The sequence below is a fragment of the Cydia strobilella genome, chromosome 6, assembly GCF_947568885.1.
Source record: "Cydia strobilella chromosome 6, ilCydStro3.1, whole genome shotgun sequence".
NCBI classification, from domain to species: domain Eukaryota; kingdom Metazoa; phylum Arthropoda; class Insecta; order Lepidoptera; family Tortricidae; genus Cydia; species Cydia strobilella.
The window spans coordinates 4187921-4201960 of NC_086046.1; the positions used below are offsets into that span (position 1 = coordinate 4187921).

Consider the following 14040-nt stretch of genomic DNA (forward strand, 5'->3'; position numbering starts at 1 on the left):
ATAAATGGTTTAACCACCATCTTGGAGTCAACGGCCGGTAGTCCACGTGCTTCTTGTAAAGTCTAGCTATCGATTTACAAGAGCTAACAAATCACCGTACACTGTCTTGTACAACCGTACAATTTTTGTCGTTTTTAAACCTCTTAATACCTTGATACTGGCGAAATAGTCCCACTGGGCTGAAGCCATAATTTTAAAAGAAGAAGAAGAACAGAGGCGCCAACTGGTGAGCAAAAAAACGATAGTCCTCCTTGCCTGTTAAAAGAATCGGCAATAAAAACTTGTATCAAAAATATCAGTTTGAACAAAATCCTTATTTCATTTCATTTATTTAACATTAAAAGTCATGTGCATTACAGAAGATGTTAGTAAAATGTAGTCAGTACATTGACACCCGGGTAGGGCACATAATGTTAGTACTTATGAGGTACCTACAGAGGGCTAAAGTTTTTGTGCTCACCAGTTGGCGCCACTGTAGATGTAAATTCTTCTATGCTTATTTTTATAAAATCAATACGTTCTAATATACACAAAGGTATTTTAACGTCTAAATGTGCCATTTTTTCAACTTGTTTAATTTTGCATATATTTTAGTTGGCCGTTTTTATAAACCACTAACATTTATTGAGCTATATCATGTTTACCATGATTAATCAAAGACGAACAAAGATTTACCACAATTATGAATAAGGAAGGAGTTAAGTAAATTCCCGATAAAAAAGCTTGAAGCCCCTAAAACTTCTTTGCATTGGACATTTTGAAAGACCTCCATCTACACTCGCGCCCCTAGCGGCGGAATTAAACGCGGTAGCCCTCATTACCTACACTAGAGCTGTACTGTCATAGTAAATCTTGTAACCACAGTAAATTCACTGCCATCTATCGACACACTTTAAAACTAAAAATGAAGATTTATAAAAATACGATAAAATGTATTTAAATATGGATAAATGAGTTTTTTTATTTGCATTAATTATTATTATGATTTTGACCCATGTTCTTTCACTGATATGCGTTAAAATTGTTTTAATGACAAACGAAACCGTCAACGCCATCTATACGACAGTAGGCCAAAGCTAGTAGCGCCCTCTGAACGAGAATCAAATTTTCTTGATTTTCGAAGCACTTTTTTTCCTTAGACTGTATTCATCTATTACGGAGTTATATCTATCTTTGTTACCTACTTATACTTATATTATAATCTATTGCTTGTACCAATTATAATGCCTGCATATGTAATTTAATTTAACATTTTTATAATATGTCAAGAAGCTAATAATTATAACAATAATTTGGAACCCTTTTCAAACCCAAACATATTTATTGCTCATAGTATTACAAATTACAAGAATACAGACCCTGTAAGGGCACAGCAATTTTGTTTTGCTGCAACGCACACAGCAATCCTACGGTTTTTTTTGTTTTGTTTTTATATTTTTCTTTTGTTTCTTTTATATGTGTGTATTGTGGCAAAAGAATAAATGATTTGTCTATCTATCTACATTTACTTAATAGGTTTGTGTAAATAAACTTCGTTTATTTTCTTGGCAATGGTTGTATTATTTACTCATTTATAATATTCTCTCCAGCAGCACAGAGCCGACAATCCGACATTGTTACATATCTGTATCAGAGTTTACATTAGTAAACATAGAAGACTGACAACGCCGCGAGAATTGTCATTGTTGTAAATTGAATTTAAGTTACTTATAGCAAAGACATAATTATGTAACTCCGTATAAGCAAGATAAATAGTGTAAGGAAAAAATGTGCCTCGGAAAGCAAGAAAAAGTTATACTCGAATAGATGGCGCCACACCTTTAGCCTATACTCATCTCATCAAGGGGGGGCAATATTTCTCACTTATAAGAAACTAGTTATAAGAAACATGTACAGTTTGTGCCCAAATAAACATTAAAACATTATGTCCTGTCTTTGTTTGTAACATGTATTTTTCTTTGTAGTGCACAATAAAGAATTTTATTATTATTATTCCACCTACCCAGGGTCTCAGCCAGGTATAAGTAAATGTCTGTCTCATTTACAGAGGGTTCCATTTATAGAGATGAGACTTGAGGTTATTTCAGTTATAGAGGCTTGTTTTGTCTCAGCACTAACAGAGATAATTCAGTGCTAAAGTATCGGGACCGCGCTATGAGTCAGCTATAATAGAGGTACTAAGTACCTAACAGTGACAGATTTATTACGTATAAAGCTAAAATAAAAAATAGGAATAAGCGAAACCTATTCACCTATGTCGAGTCCATTAAAGTTGCGGGGAATGCTGTTTTGTATGAAGATTGTCCGTCTTGAATGTTTACTAGTCTCTACTTGTATAGAAACAGGTAAATAGTTTAGGTAGGTATTCGTGTGATAGTAAAACATAGGCGACATAAGTATGTATTTATTAAGCTCGCTAGCAACTCGCAAGCGCACACTCTTAGTAACAGCCGGTTTTGTGCATGATGCTTAGGAAGTCCTTGAGGAGCGCCTTCCTTAATTTCTCCCTTGATCCAAGAGAAGTTTTCTGGAAGAAATAGAAGGAAATAAGTAAAAGTAGGTTCATGTGGCAGCAACGGAGGAAATATTTTCACATGAGAACAGTATATTTGCACCCAAGATATACTAACTAATCGCCGGGAACAATCATTTGTCTTTATGTCTGTAAACAAGGCGCAGATTAGATTAGAACTGGGTGCCTTATTTAAACCTAATATTGCATTCCCAGATTATGTATCTCAGAGGTACCTAACTATCAAATAATAGGTACCTATCTCATTGCACAATACAGCCACACTCATACTTATTCAAAAGAGTAAAAGTTACCTACTAAGACAGACCTAGTGGAGCGTTACAGTTTTTTTTTATGTCTAGTACTTAATTCGGTACTCAAAAAAACCTACCTTCTATTTACAGCTATTACAAATTGCTTCAATAGCTACTGGCTCACAGTAGTCTGACCAATGGACTAGTTGCCATCAGCTAGCAGGTGTTATTACACCTGTTAGAACCTAAAACAAAAAAGTATCTACCTAGATGTAAGTTTTTCAAGTAGATTTTCCCCCTTAGGTTAGGATTTGAATGTTGAGGTAAAAAGTAGCTTAGTAATGTAACCTAACCTAGGTTAATAGCATAAGTAAGAGATTGTGCAACAGATATCTTATCATACTAACTTTTACATTTATAATGTGAGGTAGTATTTAAGAGTTTAGGAGCATTGTTATCGAGAGGTTTGTTTGACAGACATGTAAACTTTACGAGAAACACTGCAATTTTATAGCTTTACCTTTAGGTGTTTTAGTAATCCATCACCGTTTTGACTTTTTAGGCTCGGCGTTAAGTTCGGCACATAACTGTAAATATGCGAAATGCCCGAAATTCTTCGTTTGGCATATCAGACGGGTTGTAAGAGTGTCTTGATAAAGCTATGCACGAGATTTTTAGACGCTCTTTTTCTTTAACAGCATCCGCGAGTAGGAATAATAAAATTTGACTTTCCTGCAAAGAAAACATTGACAATATATATACAGCGGAACATTGTAACTAATAACTCAATATCATAGAAAAACTGATATTTACCCGTAATTTATACCTTAAAATTGGTTTATTCAATAATTTTGCTTTCACGACAAGGCTTATCGTCACCTAAGAAGCACGTAGATAGAATTAACGAAGTTGAACTGTCAAAATGGGACAATGTGTCAAATTATCCACCGACGGCAACGACTATGTTATGCAAATTGTCGTCTGTCAAGCTCCTGTCATCTACCGCTGTCATTCTGTCATCTACCGCTGTCATTCTGTCATCTACCGCTGTCATTCTGTCGTCTACCGCTGTCATTCTGTCATCTACCGCTGTCATTCTGTCATCTACCGCTGTCAGATGTGGATAACTATCACGATTTCGCCCTATCACGGCCTTGTCACGCTACCATGCTAAGCCCGCAGCTCCGACTTTCCTGTCAAGCTGGAAAAAGATAATATTTAACAGAAAAAAAACCGACTTCTCAAAACAGTTTTAAAAAGAAACAGGTAAGTATAACAATACAACCTCAACTCTTTCTTTTGAAATAAAAAGTGACCAAGACCTGCAAATCTTCCAATCCCGGCTGAAATTGAACTAGCGTCTTCTGAATTTATTCCTTTATATGGTCAATTGTTCAAAAATTAATTGGAAAAGATTTTTTAGTCACAAGTTTGCCTATGCATTAATGATGCGTTTATTCTTGTTTTGTTTAATTTTTTGTACAAAGTGTTTTACTACTACTAAAGTGTTTTATTACTACTAAAATTGGAATATTCCGCACTGAGTTGACACCTAGAACCCGATTCCGATTAAAACATTTGTTATGGTTTTGATACACCTAGACGATCGTCTTGGTGCATGACGCGCATTTCACGCACACTTCACTTCACTTCGCATGCGTCAAGCAGCGTGGGTGATCTTTAAGGTTACTCTAAGAACAAATTAAATTATTTTCTATGAAATATTTCATTATTTTATTTTATTTATTTCAGTTTATCTTTAACGTTGTATCAAATAAGATCGAAACAGTAAAAAGTTGTTAAGGTGCAGTAGTTTCAGAAAACGGAGTATGAATTTCACGGCGCTTACGACGTTTTGGTCGCCGCCTACAGGTTGCGACTTGCGATTGCGACAATTTCATTGTTTGGTATGTCTTCTATATGTTTTAGGGTTCTAAAATTGTGTGTGTGGACATTTATGTTGGTTTAGTTTCATGTATGCGTGTCATTTATGTTGGTTTAGTTTCATGTATGTGTTGGTCAAGCAAATCTTGTCAATAGAAAAAAGGCGGCAAATTGAAAAATGTAGGCTCGAACGAAGGGTTATCGTCCCATAGAAAATTTGAATTTCGCGCCTTTTTCTACTGACAAGATTTGCCTGACCAACTATATTCAAAATATTTGATAATGTTTGAACGACTCGACAATTGAGAACAAATATCAGTGTTGGCTGCAGGTTCGAAAATTGGCGGGTCGTTGCCCATGGCGGCAAACTAGAAAATTAAAAAAAGTAGGCGGGAAAGGAAAAACAAGGGATCTGCGGGAGATTGTTGCTAGCGGACATACTTACGATGTGTGATTTAAATGTTTATTTTTCTACTCGTCGAGTATAATCTGTGTCCTACTTAAACACGCTGCTGCGTCGCATCTGCTTTGTGATTGGTTGGCCAACAAAAACATTTTATTTTATGTTGTAGTAGAAACAATTGCTTCATAAGTCAGAAACGCGCATGTGACACCCTTCATATAGCAACATCCATACCCTACGAAAACCGCTTAGCGTTGCTTGTTAGTCTCCATAGGCTACGGTGGCAAAAATCGAGAAAAAAACTGTCTTAAAATTGAATTTAGCAAGGAGCAGGTACCAGGGCCTCATTATTTACGAGGAGGTGTCGTTGACCAACCCGCCGGGGGCGCCAGGCCCGGCGGCCGGGGCGCGCACGAGTATGAAGCTATGAAGATATCGCGGGCTGCGGCAGCTCGCGTATCTTAGCTGTATACTTTTGGTTTGTTTACCTAAGTATATGATTCTACCAGTTGAAAGTATTATTTTTTTGTCTCGCAGAAAAAGTATTGTATACAATAGTGATATAATCAAACTTTTCAATTTCGTACCTTAACTTAAGCAACTCAGCAAGCTTCGTTGCTTAAACACTGTACTCGACTGAAAAGCTCTCTCTATTATATCACGATTGTATAAAATACTATATTGTAACTGATAATAAAGTTTGTGCTGTATTTGTTGGAGTTTTACTGAATATATTCTACAATATGTAGTAATAATAACTTCATGACTAGGTGGGTACCTATATACGATTCGTAGTAGCGGATCTAAACTTGCGCCCGTTATTTTCGTAGTAGCAAATCAGAACTTGCGCGGTGCGCCCGTCAAAGCGATGCTTGTAGTGGAAACCGCTAATGGACTCCAGAAGTTCAAATCGCTTGTATTGTCCTGGGATGGACTAAGAAGTAACAAAACCTAAGTTATTTTAAAAAACTAAACGTAAACACCAGAAGATTGAGTAGGAAAGCGGACCCTGGCGTTATTAGGCCGGGAAAACGCAAGGTCGAAGAGAGAGAGAAAGAGAGAAGACATTTTATATTTTATAAGCTTTATTTATTAAGCTTATCGCGAGGTTTACTGTAGTTCACAGAGCCACTAGTTTACCTATAAATGAGAAATTTCTCCACGCAAAAAAAACACCAAGTGCAGACGGCACACTGAATAAAATAATAAGCCGAACTCGTTGAGTTATTCAGAAAGTTACTGAACTTAAGTTATAAGGAAATGCATTTTGATCAATATCTTACTTACAACTGATTCCGTTGTAACAAACCGACCTGTTGGTTAGTGTGACACATAGTTCGCGAGTCCCAATTGTTGGATAAGTAGTAACAATAGTACATTTAGATGCTAGTGCGGAAACTATGTCATTATTTCATGGGTACCGAGATATCTTGCCACGAGCCGCAGGCGAGTGGCAAGACTCGGGACGAGTGAAGAATGACATATCCGCACGTGTATCGAACGAAGTTTTTTAATACAGTTGCGAAAAAATAAGAAAAGCAACAAGTAAGGAATGGAATTCAAAACTTTTATATTATTAATTCTGTGACACTGACATCATTGACATTATGAAGAGGTGTTTTTCTAGCTTTTATTCGACTAGAATAGATTTTGTTATTATTATTGAACCCACTTCAATGAAAGTTTTTTTTTTCAAATGCATGTTCTATAAGATAGAAACAATTGTAAATATTAAAACATTGTACTATTATTACCTAAATAATTTAGTAAATATCGTTATTTACGATTATTTGTGTATCGTATATTTATAAAAATAATATCGAATGTTGCCTTTGGAAACTTAAAACATTCTTGCAGTAAGAAAATACGCCTCTTCTTTGACAGGCGTTCCGTTCCATTCAGACATCTTATTAAGAACGGTTTTTCAAGATTAAAAAATAAACGTGTTATAATACTTATAATGATGACGAGGTAAGTAAATCAAATGTGAAATATGCATATTTTTCGTATTCTTACATTAACAGTAGGTTTTTATGTTGATTACGACGTTTAAAGGAAACTAATATCAACACTCATCAATAAGTAGTCATGAATTGGAACAAGTAAAAATTAAAAAGTAAAAAGCGTTAGTTCGCGAAAACCAACTTTCCGCACGCTAAACAGCCACGATTTTTAATATGTATATTTGTACAATAAAAAGTTTACTACTACTACTACTACTACTAAAAGTAGCACTTTTTGAGCAACTGTATTAAAAAATATTTTTCACTTATCATGCTCGTAAAGTTCTCCTTTGTGCTAGATGTAGGCTGCACAAAATGCTACTTTTATGCTCTAGTGCACAAAGTAATATTTTTTTAAAGGCTAAGACAATCAAATCACTGCCAAAGTACACAATGAAACATTAAAGAATAAGAATAAAGAATAAAGATCATTTATTTTCAGCTAAAGGTTACAGACATTCCAGGGGTCTCCGCACTAGGCAGTGCCTGTATCGCGGGGAACCAATTATAATTTAAATATCAGACTTTGTTACAATTAAAACTACAAACTAAGGCTTAATCTAGACACAATATTGAAACTAAATTTTGTTAATTATGGCTTCTGTCTCGGCATAATTTTGTGAGTGCAGCAGTTTGAAAAGCAGGTTTTTCGCTTCCATTTGTGTGCAATCCCTGAGGTTACATAGTTTATTTATAGCATTGTATGTAGACGCCCTGATGCGTTCCCCAAAACGTTTGCCAAAAGCTGAATTTACTCTTGGAACGGGTAAATTGAAGACGCGTTTTTGTGATAATATATTATACTCCTTTGATACTTTAGACGATTTATGTGTTTGTAAGCAAATTTTGTGTATAAACAGTTGACGAACAGATAGAACTTTAGCCTGAGCAAAGAGATCAGCAGTTGGAAAACGAAAAGGTTTTTTGAACATTACTTTCAAGACTGAACGCTGCGCTCTTTCAATTTCTAACATGGTAGTCTTTGCTGCACTGCCCCACACTGCAATGCAGTAACAGATTATTGACTGGCACAGTGCGACGTAGACCAGTTTCAGCAAAGATTCATCTGCAGAATGACGAAGTTTCTTAAATATATAAATAGATTTTCTAATTCTACCAGAGAGTTTGTGAATGTGATGTTTAAAATTTAAGTTTTCATCTACATACAGGCCAAGGTATTTTATAATGTCAGCGCGCTGGATACTATCACAGTTACAGTTACAGAGATTATCCGGAAACTCAGTACATGAGTGAATCTTTATGGTGGGCTCGAAAGATGGTTTTGTCAAGGCAGTTTTATGAAAACATAAAAATTTAGTTTTGTCACTGTTAATGGTCAGAAGGTTGGCACGAAACCAGTGCGATGCCATTTGCATACCTCTTTCAGTGACAGCAACTAAATTCTCCCAATTAGTATCGTTGAACAGTATGACGGTGTCATCAGCGTAACATATAATCTCAGAATTTGGGATTTTAAGATTAAGAATATCGTTAATATAGATTGTAAAAAGTGTCGGGCCGAGAATGCTACCCTGAGGAACCCCGAACCCAATGTGCTCATAGTCACTGTTAAAAGAACCCACTTTAACGAACTGCCTTCTCCCAGATAGGTAACTTGTGAACCAGGCCAGTGGCACTCCTCGTATGCCTATATTATGTAGTTTCCGGCGCAGAATCGTAGAGGTCACCGTATCGAAGGCTTTAGCTAGGTCTAAAAAGACCCCAATACATTTTAATTTTTTATCCAAATACGACGATATGAGGTTTGTAAGAACTAAAGTGGCATCTTCCGTGGAACGGTTCCTCCTAAACCCGAATTGTCGGTCAGATAAGAGATCAAAGTTATCTAAGTATTTCACTAATCGCCTGTTAACAAGCTTTTCTAAAATTTTTGAAAAGGTGCTGAGCAAAAATATGGGCCTATAGTTGCCGGGAATATCTTTTGGTCCTGCTTTATGTATGGGAGTAACCGAAGCAATTTTCCACAGATCCGGAAAACAGCCCAAGCTGAGGCTAAGATTATAGATGTGGGATAAAGGTTCAATGATAGCATTTCTAATACACTTTAGGAGCTTGTTACTGATCCCGTCCGGCCCAGGTGCACTGTCATCTTTTAGTTGTAATATTATGCTTTCAATTTCCTTTTGATCCGTTGGCTGCATAAAGAAGCTATGACCCAGCTGCAGCTGGAGTTTACTGGCAAGCATTTCCTCCGACTCACCAGAGTTTGATATAATGCTGCCAGCCAACTCTTGGCCCACGGATGTAAAAAATCTGTTGCAATTGTTAAGAGAGTCTACAGGATTAGTCGTTGAAATAAGTTCTGTGGGTTGAGATTTTTTCTTACTTATATTACATATATTTTTAATGGCATTCCACAGTTTCTTTGTGTTATGGTTATTGGCAGCCAGTTCTTGTTTCTTATACTGTTCTTTGAGTTTTTTCAACAGATTATTACAGAAGTTTTTATATCGATTGTAGGTTAACTGCAGTACGGCGTCATTTGGAAACTGTTTCGACCTTAAATGCAATCTGTCACGATGTCTGGCACAACGCAGGAGTCCGGGTGTCATCCATGGCTTCAGAGTGAATCTGGACCGGGGGATCTTTGTTTGTTTCGAATTTGCAGCTATCGTACTCCTAATTATAGTCATAAAGGCTTCAGTTACAGTGTTTACATCAGGTTCAGCTAGGATTCCATACCAGTTAGTTGATGACAACTGTAAAGCGACACCTTCGAAATTAATAGTAGTTTTGGTTCTATTACGCTTTGGATAAGACAGCGAGTGGTAAGCGATCTCAATGGCGGAGGCCTTGTGATCCGTCACACTGAACTCGCACACCAAGCCCGTCACTAGGCGATTACTTCTAATAAAAATGTGATCCAGGCAAGCCCCTTCCCGGGTAGGTAAGGTGATTGCTGGTGCAAGTCCATGTTCAGCAAGAAGTGATAGGTATTCAGACACATTGGCTCGATTTGTGTTAGCGAGGATGTCTATGTTAATGTCGCCTGCTATGATTAATTGCTTCGCTTGGCCGAGCATGTTCAGTGTGATATCAAGGTCATCGAGAAAGTTTGTGGTGTTTTTGAAAGACGGGGACCTGTAACAACCAAGAATTGTGACCTGATTCGGAATATCTACCATGAGGCAGCATGCTTCGTTGAAACGGGGTTCTGATACGTCCACATTCCAGTGATCCCTGACATATACCACAACCCCACCATTCTGATTTATATTATTTTTGGTGCAATAAGAAGAATATCCTGGTATTTGGTCTATCGATAAGGTATCCTGTAACCTACATTCTGTCAGAACCAACACATCAAACATTATCGGTTAATATTGTTATTCCACTTAATTTGGCCCGTTTTTTTAATAATCCGTGTTTTATATATTACTAAATCATTAAAATCTTACAATACAGCATAGTTATTATAGAAATAAACTACAAAATGTAGTTATAATTTGGCAGTTTGAATAAAGACTTAAAACTCCCTCCACACGAATTGCGGCGCGAAGCCACGAATGCGAGTGTGGACAGTTCGCTAATCAGCGAAATCGACACCACACTCGCGTTCGCGGCTTCGTGCCGCGATTCGCACACGAGTGTGCAGTGGGCTTAAGGTAAATATCACGTGATAAAAATTAAAAAAAAAAAAGAAAAAAAAGAATATTGACGGGAAGCTCTTGTTGCGGCTTTGCAATTTGTTGCTGTTTTACGATTGTTATTTTATTTGTTTGCCATTGTTTTATTTTACTCACAATCGAAGTGAAAAGCAGTGTGTATAACTCAGGCACAAACGCCTATTTAAATTGCCTCGTATAAAAATATATCGCTTTGTGCCTTTGTTGTACAATCTACTATTGTTACTGTTATGCTATAATTTCTTTCAGTGCATGCTTTTACTCGTACTATCACCGGCCAGACCATGTTAAGGGATTGATTACCAGTCCGCCGGACGATATCGGCCTGTCAGTTGTTCGGAACTGTCAAATTTTTGTTCTAACTGTCAGGCTGATATCGTCCGGCGGACTGATAATAAGTGGGCCTCTTTAGTAACTAAGTATGTACCTGGCTGAAAATACATCCGGTATAACGCTATAGAGACAGAGGGATAGGAAATATTCAATGTGTTTGGAAAGCCATGGAGGAGTCAGGAGCCGTTAAAAAATTATTATGGAGGGTAGAGGCAAGAAGGAGAACACTCTATGTGTATAAAAAACTGTCCGTGAAAAGCCGATAAATAGGTGGCGCCATAATAGCATGAAGACACGTCAAATAAAACAAGATTCGGAAAGAGAAGTAAAAGAGGAAAGCAAACCACCCGTTTTTATATTGCGCACTTATAATTATTATAAACAAGAATAATTTTAAGCGAATTTATTTATTAAGAAAGTTATAAAAGTAAAAATGTATTTTTTTAAAGAAAATATATTACATACCGTTTTAGTCCATTCTTCCTGAGGTTGATTAGGTCTGGCCAAATGTATAAACATTATAATAATTTAATTGCTAAATTCAAATAGCCTATTAAACGCTGATTCTAACGATATGTGATTTAATATATGCTTTCAAACATAGAAAAGCTTAAATAGACGATTTTGTAAAATTATCTTTATCTGCACTGACCACCCATCGGGGCCCCGCCACGTGACTGCTTTTGCGCAAATCCGCGGCGCTACTTGACTACTTTTCGCGTTTTCGCTGGCGTCACTTGAAGGGATATGCGATAAAGCTACGCCGGCTCTAACCCTACACCTCTGACCCGAGAAGATTTAATTCCTCCCTAAATTGTAGGAGGGTATCCCAACAACAACAACATGCATTGAATATTTTGTTACAATGAATAACAAAATATGGGACTGGCAAGAAACTCGGCGGGACACATCTTTTCAAAACATATTATACTCAGAATGTCCAACATCATCCGACACAAAGGTCTCACAGTTGTCTCGCTTGTTTCTTTATCAGATGGCTACCGGATCCCAAGCTGGTGGTAGAGAAAAGCCATCTTCCCTATTAAAGTTTGGATATTTCTTAATCTTAATGGCCTCGCGCAGTATTCTGGGTATGTATCGCTTTTCCTTGGCAAGAACCAGAGGCTTATCAAACTTTATTGTGTGATTGGCTTTATCCATGACATATATTTTATACGCGATATAATCAGATTTCATAGTTTTATTTCATAATATCTAATCAAATTGAAATAATATTTATATCAAAAATATCTAATGCTGTTGTTGTTGCCATGTTGTTAGTTGTTAGTGCTTGACAAAATAAAAATATCGACAATCCTGTTATCGATAAGTAAGTACCCCTTCAACGTTAATCATTTTCCATATTGCCGCTATGCACCCATTACATCAGTGGAAGTTGAAAATTTTGTTAGTTAAAGTGGTTTTTTTTTTCAAAGTTCCAAAATGATAGTTTACTTCGAGAGTTATTTAAGAAAACCAATAATATGATGGTTTTATTGACGATGGTGAGTTGTAAGACAATATCGGTAGGTAGTAGGTTAGATGTATTGTGTATAAATGTATAAACAATACTTAGGTAATTAATGTATTTTGTAAACATATGAATGTTGTAGTTTTAAAAATAATTTTAAAATCTGCATGCTGTTGAGATAGCGGATCAAGGTGGTACAATTACTAACCTAACTTTAAGACCAGTAACTAACCCTGTTTTGCAAATAAAAATGAATGAATCTGAATCTAGGTACCTATATGTGTATTTTGGTTTTTTTATGAAACTTAATACTTGTATCTTAGGTATTTTGTGTTAGTAGGTCAATGTAGTGGAAGTAAGGTGCTTTTTGAGCAAAAACAATAAAGATTATATTAGTACAAGAACGTAGGTAAATAACAGTGAATTAAAACGTTTCAACTTTGACAATACAATATAAAAAACAAAATAGGTCGTTTATTTTAGAGATAGGTAGTGAGGGGTTTTAGGCGTCCTCATAGTCTCTGTTATTTAAATAATTATTATGACAGTTATAATATATCGATAATATAAGATATCGATAAACTAAATATCGGAAAGAAGTCACTAGCGTTGCCTTGTTGCTAGGAAAATTTCTAGGATAATTAAATAGGTAGATAATTCGTTGTTGTCGAACGATAAGAAGACATTAAATATAATGGTGCAAATATATTACAATGTTACTTATTACTAGGTCATTAGTCTAACATTGTCAACTAACAATTGTGTGCAGTCTGATAACTTTATTTCATCAGTTTAGATTAAAAAATAAGTAAGTGAGAACCAATCCTTGTTACTAATATTACTGTTATATCCTTGATACTAAAATCACTGTTCGATTATACCAATTTGTCTGATGAGTCTATAGTTTTAGTAGGAACATAATTGGTACAAAAACAGGACAATTCGGTACAGTAAAACCACCTACCTATAAGTAAGATCCCAACTATTCAGTAATATTCAGGCGTCGTAGCACGGTACGCTTATCACCATGCCTGTCACGTTCTAACAAGTATGTGAGTGCGAAACTGACGGACTTAGTGATACCATACCCAACCATGCTGCGCGGGCGTGTGACTATTTGGATGACACGTAGTAAATTATAGGTATTTACGGCAACATAAATTTATATAAATGAAAGAATAAACTGTCAAGAAAAGAAAACCAACTATGCTATTGATACATAATTAGGTTCGTATTGAAGTAATGTAGTGAATTGGTCAAGTAAAGACTAATTTTATTCTGTATTATAACGCAGATAAAATGGAAAATAAAGTGAAAATTCAAGAGCTGGATTCCGCAAGTCAAGGACTGTTGACCGGATTTTTTCCAGGTGAGACGTATTGAATATATTACAGTAGAAAAAAAATAACTAGTCCACGTCACCAATCACTGTTTTTTACGATTTCTTCCAGATAAAATGATTAATTAATCTTTTTCATGTTAAATCTTTCATGATATTACCATTCAATTAATTGAATAATTAAATATTTACGG

At 36.0% G+C, this 14040-nt stretch overlaps 1 long non-coding RNA gene across 1 annotated transcript in view; it reads right to left on the reverse strand.

Annotated features, from left to right (window-relative positions):
- The window catches only part of LOC134742023 (uncharacterized), a 213793-nt gene that overhangs the window by 142457 nt on the left and 57296 nt on the right, over positions 1-14040 (reverse strand). The gene's annotated exons all lie outside the window — the stretch shown is intronic.